Genomic DNA, 9,547 nt, shown 5'->3' on the forward strand with positions numbered 1-9,547 from the left:
CTAGAGTAATGATATATAATCATGATCTGCCATTGTCCTTCTTGCGTCCTTAATCACAACAGAAGCCACCAAATCTTAGGCAGTTGCTGGACAGAGTACTAGATATATGGCAGGCTTACAGGTGCAAAGTGAGATTTAACCTGAGAAGCCCCAGTCTTGCCTCAATCTGTAATGTCCTATCACATGTAGGTCACAGAATATGGAGAAGAGGTATTTTAAATAAGGCTGGAAAAATGGGTTGGCACTAGGTTGTGAAGAGATTTAAAAGTTAGAGAAATTTGTATTTAATGGGGTTATGGGGCACACACAAATCCCAACAGCATGTTCTGCTGATGCACATGGAGAATCCTAAGAGAATAATGATAGTGTGTAAAAAAAATATTTGAGGGAGTCTGTGCAGTGTGTGGGGATGTGGTATGATTGTTTCTGGTCAACTAATTACATAGTGAAAGGGAGGTTCTCTGATTGGTTTTGAAGGCTTCAAAAAGCCCTATTGGCAGACATCCACCAACTTCTTTTTTCACTTTTGCCTCAAACCCTCTTGAAAGATCTTAGTGACACACACCTCTCAGACTGGCTAACATGACAGGAAAAGGCAAGGTCAAATGTTGGAGGGGATGCGGGAAAACGGGGACACTGATGCATTGTTAGTGGAGTTGTGAACGAATCCAACCATTCTGGAGAGCAATCTGGAATTATGCTCAAAAAGTTATCAAACTGTACATCCCCTTTGACCCAGCAGTGCTACTACTGGGCTTATATCCCAAAGAGATACTAAAGAAGGGAAAGGGACCTGTATGTGCATGAATATTTGTGGCAGCTCTGTTTGTAGTGGCCAGAAACTGGAAACTGAGTGGATGCCCTTCAATTGGAGAATGGTTGGGTAAATTGTGGTATATGCATGTTATGGAATATTATTGTTCTGTAAGACATGACCAGCAGGATGAACACAGAGAGGCCTGGAGAGACTTACATGAATGATGCTGAGCAGAACCAGAAGAACACGGCAAGTACACGGCAACAAGAAGATTATATGATGATCAATTCTGATTGACTCTTTTTAACAACGAGGTGATTCAAGCCAGTTCCAATAGACTTGTGATGGAGAGAGCCATGTACATCAGAGACAGGACTGTGGGAACTGAGTGTGGATTACAACAAAATATTTTCACCTTTTTTTTTGTTTGTTTGCTTGCATTTTATATTCTTTCTCATTTTTTCCTTTTTGAGCTGATTTTCTTCTGCAGCATGATAATTGTGGAATTATATATAGAAGAATCATACACATTTAATCTATATTGGATTACTTGCTGTCTAGGAGAGAAGGTGGGGGAAAGAGGCAGAAAAAATGGGAACACAGTGTTTTATAAGGATGAATATTGAAAACAATATTTTGAAGGAAAGAAAGCAAGAAATTTACAAAAAAAAAAGCTAATTGATGTTAAAGTGGTTAAATTGAATTGGGACATTAGTAACTGAACCCTAACATTAGAGGGACAGAATATAGTCACTGAGAAGGAAAATATCCCATCTCTCACAGTACCTTCTGGCAATCTGAGGAGTAGAGGTGGCAATTCAGTTCTAGGAGAGAGGACCAGAACATGCAGGCTACATATATTTCATCTTATAGGTCAGGACTTCTTAAGCTTTTTCCACTCACAACCCCTGAGAAAGCCTGAGAAAATTTTATATAACCCTGGGCATATAGGTATATAAAATAGGTATACAAATCAAACATTTACTAATAATAAATTATAATTTCACAATCTCCTTATTTGGGGTAGCAATCTGTATGGGGTCATAACCACAGTTTAAAAAGCTGGATTGTAGCTAATAGGGAGTCACTGGAGTTAAATGGAGGGGTAACATGGTCAGGTCTGGGAGAAGATAAATCACTTTGATAGCAAAGTGTAAGCTGGAATGGAGTAGGGAGAGACTTGAGACAGGGAGATCCATATGAAGGATACTATAAACAGGAGACCACAGCAAGAACTCACCACCAACACCCCTAATAGCCAAGAGAGAATCTGGTTTGAAACCCCTGCAGGGTAAGTTTTCTGCTGGTCTGATTGCTAGCAAATCTGGGTCCCCAGAAAAAGTTGGGCTGACAAGCTATACAACCCTGGGAAGTGTCAGTAGGATGCGATGTGGCACTATCTGGTCTAGTATCTTTGGGCACTATCTGGTTCTTTGGGCATTCTCTGTGAAGGCAGAGAAATGCACCAAACTGGGGCTCAGAAGCCTAAAACGCTCCATTTGGATTCTAGGAGGGAAGAATCTTGAGCTGAAACAAACTTCTTTCTGGACAGCCTCTAGTCTCTGTGTTAAATGTTTTGTTTAATGTTGTAACTGTGCAGTCTATGTCTGTGTGATTTGTGTTCTGTGTTACTTGTCTGTTTTGTTGATTTAAGAGTTCTGTTAAGTTTTAAGTATATGATTAAGAATTATTTCAATGTGGCAAATGTGCTTAGTATAAAGTTTGCTTGTGATTTTAAACTTTGTAACTTATTGCACTGATCTGTAAGTAAAAGGAACAGAAAAGCTTGGCTATTTTAAAACTGGCAGACAGGTTTTCAAAGCCTGCTAGAATAGAGTAAAGGGCAATAAAACCTTATCTGATTGAAGCTCACCTGGATAGATAAGAGAGCTAATTGCTGTGAGAACACTCAGGTAAAAGAAAAAAAAAACTTAAAAAAAAAAACTGCATTTAGTTTGGTTCAATTTTTATTATCTTCTGAAACATTGGGTAATTTGTAAACGTTATAAGTTATGCTTTGCTGGACATATGTGGGTTTTATGGAGTTATTTATCTATTTGCTGTATTATGAATCTTAAAAGTTTTGAGGGGAAAAGAAAGGAGAATGAAGGTGATTTATGAAGGATTGATTTGTAGGAGCAATTAAAGGTTTGCATGATTTTAAGAGAAAGTATTGGGAAGGTATTTGGGAGGAGAAAGAAGTGGAGGAGGGAGAAATGGGAGAGGATGCTTTGTCTTCAAAGATAAAGATTCAACTCATCCCCCCACTGCTTCTACTACTTTAGCAATGGACCATCTAGTTAGAAAGGTTGTAGGTTTGGGAATTGTTTAAAATATGTAGCTCAGGGAAAGAAAAGAATTAAGTAGGTAAAGAAAAAGGAAAGTTGTTAATGGAAGCATTTCTGTGTGGGGAAAATTGAGTGGGAAATGGAAGGGAATTTTTTGCCAGGGGTGCAGTTTAGCTTGTCTTCCATCCCCCCTATCTCTTTGAAGGTGGAGTGGAGGGAAAGGCGATCACATGGAATTCCCCCTCCCCACCACTAAATGTGTTCCAGCCATTTTTTTATCAAGTTGCAGCAGCCTGGTTCTCAGCTGAAAGGAGCAAACTGTGATTTTAAGAGATAGACTTAGTTTTAAGTTAATTGACTGAATATTTATTGTTTTAGGTACATAATGGTTTCCTTGTTTAGGAATATGGTCATGGGACATTCTGTATAAGTTTTAACTGATTGGATAGAGCCATCCTAAGGTTATGCTCATTATTTAAAAGGCCTCTGAAATAATAGGTTTTTTTTTCCCCCTTTGGCCTTTTGAAAATGTTTCTGTTATGGACCATGTGCAATTAGGAATTTTTCTATGTATTGGGTATTTTAAAGCAAAATGATTTGTATAATGTTCAACTTATGAAAACTATCTACTTGCATATGAAAGATAAGTTGTGAACTTACGAGGACACATTTCTTACTGTTATCAATATAAGGCCATGGTAAATAACTGGGATTATTTGAAACTTTGGTTAATGGGATTTGTTTTGGGAGATAAAATTTCTTGGGCTTGTGGCTAATACTATTTGGGAGTTTTAAAGCTCTACCCTCTGACAATTAGTGGGACAATTAACTGGGGTAAAACTGAGTTAAAGCTATTTTGTCCTGTATGTGCTGAAAGATCAGTTTTTATATTATGTTATAGTCATATCCCTGAATTTTTTTTGCCTCCTGTGACTGATTTTTATAATCAGAACAATAGTCAATAAGAATTGTTAATGCAATTCAATTTTGTCATACCTTGCTGTTTCCAATCTGGTTATGTGTAATTATTGTATCCTAAGTACTCAGGCAAATGAGTATTTAGCCTGGTCATCTATCTGTTACTGGATATCTGTGTCTGTGGATATTCAGGTTTTTTAAAAGTTTCTAAATAATGAGAGGACAATTACCATTGTCTGTGAAACCTAACCGCTGTGTTATTTATTGGGACTATAGCTGACGGCTGTTTGCCTGTTCTGTGAGACAAGCATCTCTCCTTACATGGGAAGCCGCTGGACATACTGGCCTCTTCACATTTTGTAGCAGACTGTTCTGACCTTTATTTATTAGATTTGTTTTTTGTTCTTGATTTTGGTCAAATTACAGCTATATTGACCTGCTTCTGGGACCTGGAAGCTTTGATGTTCTCAGCACACCACACCTATCCCCTTGCTTGGACTGAGAGCCAGTTCTCTGCCCCTTCTCAGCCTTAAGCAGCTTGGAGAGAGACCATCACCCATGCTCCTAAATGTATTTTGGACTGATATGGGAAATTTGGGAATGATTGATGAAGGACTGTTAAACCCTGACTGGGTCATCTATTACTGTGCGTTTAAAAATAGGAATGGAAATGTATTACTGTGTGCTTAAGATTTGGGATGGAAATTGTTACAATTGTGTAACTATTGTTGTTATGTTTGAGGGATTTTTAGGAAATCCTACTGTACTAGTCTGTTATGTATAGGAATTTTGATTCACTCTTAGGGTTTATATGTGAGATGGTTATTTGATAATTCCTTTCCTTAAGGGAAAAAAAAAAAAAATGGAGAAAGAGATAGGAAATTGGGGAAACTGGTGGATTTTTCTCAAAATACCTGAAAGAATGGGAACCCCTAGTTTTCTGTTCACTTTGTCTCAGACACTTCTGCCCCATCCTTGCCATTGTGTCCCTTATCACTGAAGCCTTCTAGCAGTCCTTTTTCCTTTTAAAACCTACTGGTTATGCTTTAGCTTTGGAACACCTTATTCTGTTGGAATTGTCCTGGCAGACTCAGTTTTTGAGATTTTTTTTTGAAACCAACCAGAAATCAGACATCTATCTTGGAACTGGCAGTCTCTCTGATCTGTTTCTCCACTCCTATAAATCCCAGTTCCTTAATTAGTATTTCAGCATTCTGAAAGGATATTGAAGTTTTGTATCGGGTTTGCCTTCTTTGATGTCTAACTGCATACTCTGATAACTCTACTCAGAAATCCGGATCCTTTCGGTATCTTGGTAGTGGGGTTTCCCAATCTGCCTGTTCGCCCAGGAGGGGATGGATGGAGCCACTTTCGGTCCCATTTTTTTCCCCCTGGAGTCTATCAGACAGAAACGTGCTCTGCCATTCCTTCCCTTCATAGTAGGGCTAGGGCTGGCAGACACCACTGCCCTTAGCACCATAGCCCTCCTGAGCGGCAGTTCTGGGTATGTTGAATTAAGTGCACAAATGACCACAGATCTAACTCATAGTGAACTGTCCATCTCAAACTGGATTGTCTGGCTGAGATGGTACTCCAATTGCAGAGGACCTGATATAACTTAAGGTTAGTTACTCTAAAGTTATAATTTATAAATGTGTGAACTCAAGTTAAGGGGGAGTTCAGACTTCCTGGCTCCTAACTTCTCCTAAATCATCAAGAATTTATGGTCCTACTCCCCAACCTGTCAGAATTGGACTTCAAAAAGAACAAAAAGAAAAATCACAAGAAAGAACAACCAAAGTGAAAATAGTACACTTCAATCTACATCCAGAGTCCATAGTTATTTCTCTGGATTTGGAGAGCATTTTTTATCATGAGTCTTTTAAAATTGTCTTAGAATATTGTATTGCTGAGAAGAGCCAAGTCTATCAAAGTTGATCATCCATACACTATTATAGTTACCATGTTCAATATTCTTTTGGTTCTGCTCACATCGCTAACCATCATTTTGATGAAATAAAAATCACCATTTATGAAGAGAGATATAAAAGACACCAATGGTGTTAAATATGAAAGAGATTCAGGAAAATTGATTATTTTTAAAAATTATATTAAAATAGCATAATAAAAATTCCATTCACAACATGGAACAACCATGACATGACATCTATCACAAATACAAATGAGTGCTATTTATTATGTGAATTAATACATAGGAGTTAGCCAGAAGGAAGATGCTTTTAAAGGAAAAACACCATGAGATGGGAATATGCCATTGACTGGCAAGCTAAATCCATACAGTTCAGCCAAATAATCCTAAAAGGGTTATCAAAGGAAGAGAATTATACCATTGTCTGGTGGCTAACACTAAAAAGCATTTATCACCTTAAAAGAGTTAGTTGGTTATAATATGGAGAAAGACATGAGGCATGGGGGAGAGGAAAGATACCAAGAGGCAGAACATCATGGTGGGATAAAAGGGGGATTTTAAATGAGGTGATTCGAGGCAATTCCATTAGATTTGTGATAGAAAGAGCCATCTGAATCCAGAGAGAGAACTATGGACACTAAATGTGGATAAAAGCATATTATTTTCAAAAAATAAATAAATAAAGGGGTGGGGGGAGCTTTAGCAAAGATGGCATAAGCCATGGGAAGATTTAGAGGGGAAATTTAACCTCAGGGTTTGATATAATTTGTCTTCCTGACTGGATACAGTAAGGTGGGATTTTCAAAGAACTCTACAGGGATTGAATGGGAACTTCACTTGAACAAAAGGCCTGTTTAAGAACAAAATGTTTATTAAAGGCTGAGAGGATCCTATCAGTGTCTTTCCCATTTCATCAGGGAGTATTATAATTTTATCAGTGCTTCAGACTTTTTCTGCCAATGCCACTTAGCATATAAGTCTTTTTGAAATCTGCTTCCTCATTATTTCTTATAGAATAATAGCATTCCATTATAATCATATAACACAACTTGTTCAGCCCAATTGATGGGCATCCATTCAGTTTCCAATTATTTGTCTTTGCAAAGAGAACTGCTAGAAACTTTTTGTACATGTGAGATCTTTTTCATTTTGTTATGATCTCTTTCACTTAGTAGAGGTATTGCTGGGTCAAAGGATTTGCAAAGTTTTATACCCTTTGGACAAAGTTCTAAACTGCTCTCCAGTATGGTAGGATAAGTTCACAACTCCACCAATAATGCATTAGTGTTCCAATTTTCCTGCATCCATTCCAACATTTATCATTTTTCCTTTCTTTCATATTAGCCAATCTGATAGGTATGATATGGTAATTCAGTTGTTTTAATTTGCATTTCTCTAATCAAAAGTGATTTAGAGCACTTTTCATGGATGGCTTTAATTTCTTCATTAAAAACTGCCTTTTCATATCTTTTTGTTGAGGTTCAAAAGGAGACCCCAAAAAGTTGGGGTTGCAAACCAGTGTTGTGAGGAGTCTCAAAAGAATTTGCAGGCTTGAACCCATCTCCAAGTCAAGGGGCAAAGGTTATCATAATTGTAAAGCCAATTGAAGCAAGATAAGTTCCAAAAGGATTTAGCAAAGAACCAGGAACAAGAAAACATATTTATAGGAAAAGATGAGAGATGTCACTGATATGTTAATTTTATGGTCCAGAGGTAGATTTGAGGAGTGGTTTATTCATTATTGTCTCAGAAACTTAGTTATCACTGACTAGCAGATTTTCTAAATCAGCAATGTTTGTAAAACTATCCTAAAGCCAGAAGACTTTAGAATCATTGACAGACAGATTTTTAGAACAATAGTTCAGAGGTCAGGAGACCTCAGGATTTATTGCTGTATTTCTCCTAAAAGTTGTACCCTATCAATATAGTTTTAAACCTGATAAGGCTAGGCCCCCTTCTTTTACTTTTTTTTTTTTTCATTACTTCCCTAGATATTCTTGACCTTTTTTTCTTGCAGATGAATTTTGTTATTTTTTCTAGCTCTATAAAATAATTTTTGGCAGTTTGATTGGTATGGCACTGAATAAGTAAATTAATTTAGGTAGAACTGTTATTTTACATTACAACTTAGTTATACATGCAACAATGTGATAATGTGATACAGTCCTTGGTGATGAACATGTGCTTCTCACAATTTCAAGGATGGCACACACATACACATTTATATTCATAATTTATACACACACACACACACACACACACACACACAAATATTTTTCTGACCTGCAGAAAGTTTTGGATAAGATAAAGAAGGTCCCATAGACAGGAAATGGTATGATTTTTAGCAAAAGAAAAGGATGCTTAAATTGTTGCCAAGGCTTTTTTAGCATAGCCCTTTGCCACAATCCAAAGAAAACAGCTACTTCTTTATCAATCAGTTAATTAACATTTGTGAAGCTCCTACTATTGGGTCTCATTAATTAGCTAGGATAAAAAGAAGTGGATGGGTTCTATTCAAATTCCTAAGAGTTTTCTTTTGTAATTATAAAGTGGAGGAAGGGAAGTGCTGAAGGAGACTTTTAGTGCATTCTATGTCACACAGAAAAACTTAAAAAAAAAAAATGAAGTCACTCACATTCTCCATAAAATCCACTTTTGACAAAGTTTGTATTCTAATAGACAACATTCTCTGTGCTCTATGAGCTTACTTTCTAGCATAGGAAATAATGTCAAATACATTAATATTTAAAGCAATTTGGAGGTAAGGCACTAGCACCTCCAGATATTGAGGAAAGGCCTCTAATAAGACGTAGCATAAAGCTGAACATAAAGGAGGCAGAGGTAAGAAGGGAGTGAGTTGCAGGTATAGGGGACAGTCAATACAAAGGTCAAAGGCTGAGAGGCTTATAGATTCAAAGCTGGAAGTAACCTTAGAGGTCTTTCCCCTCACTTGGCAGATGGGGAAATTGAGGACCAAAAGGCAGGAAATGAACCTTCAGATCTTCCTTATTCCAGGAATACCAGTCTACTGTAGTTAGGATGCTGGGAAAATTTCTTAAAAAGCCTTTTTCCTGTGGACTTCAGCTGTGGCCAAGCTGGGGGTGTTGTGCCACAGTTCCCTTTTAACGTCCTGACCCAGTTTCTCCAATTGTCCTATTTAGTTACTCTGCCTCAGGTTATAACCTTTCCCTCTTAATGTTTGATGACATAAAGGTCAACCTCAGTTGCTCTGCCCCAAAACCCGAGGCTATGATCATTCCCTCTTAAATGGTTGATAAGATAAAGGTTTTATATCTTTAGGATATAATCATTCCTTCTTATTGTTTGACAGGATAAAGGTCTATCCATTTTAGACATCATTAGAATATCAGTAACTTCTCCAGTACCTCCCTCCATTGTGTCATCCTAAGTGCCTCCTCCCCCCCACCCCATTAGGTTATCTCCATCTAGGTACCTCTCCCATTGTTCTTGTTATCCTATAAAAATCTTGCTGTCCCTAGGCTCAGTGCTGGATTCTTTGAGATGATAGTCTCGTTCAGCCCTGGGACCAACCATGAATTCATTTGGTCCCGGTATTAAATTGGTCTCTAATCTCTGTCTTGCTCAGTTTCTCCGGTATTACAGGGGCTACATAAAAAAGTTAGCTAATTAAAA

This window comes from Antechinus flavipes, chromosome 4 (genome assembly GCF_016432865.1).
Source record: "Antechinus flavipes isolate AdamAnt ecotype Samford, QLD, Australia chromosome 4, AdamAnt_v2, whole genome shotgun sequence".
In the NCBI taxonomy this organism is placed as follows: Eukaryota; Metazoa; Chordata; class Mammalia; order Dasyuromorphia; family Dasyuridae; genus Antechinus; species Antechinus flavipes.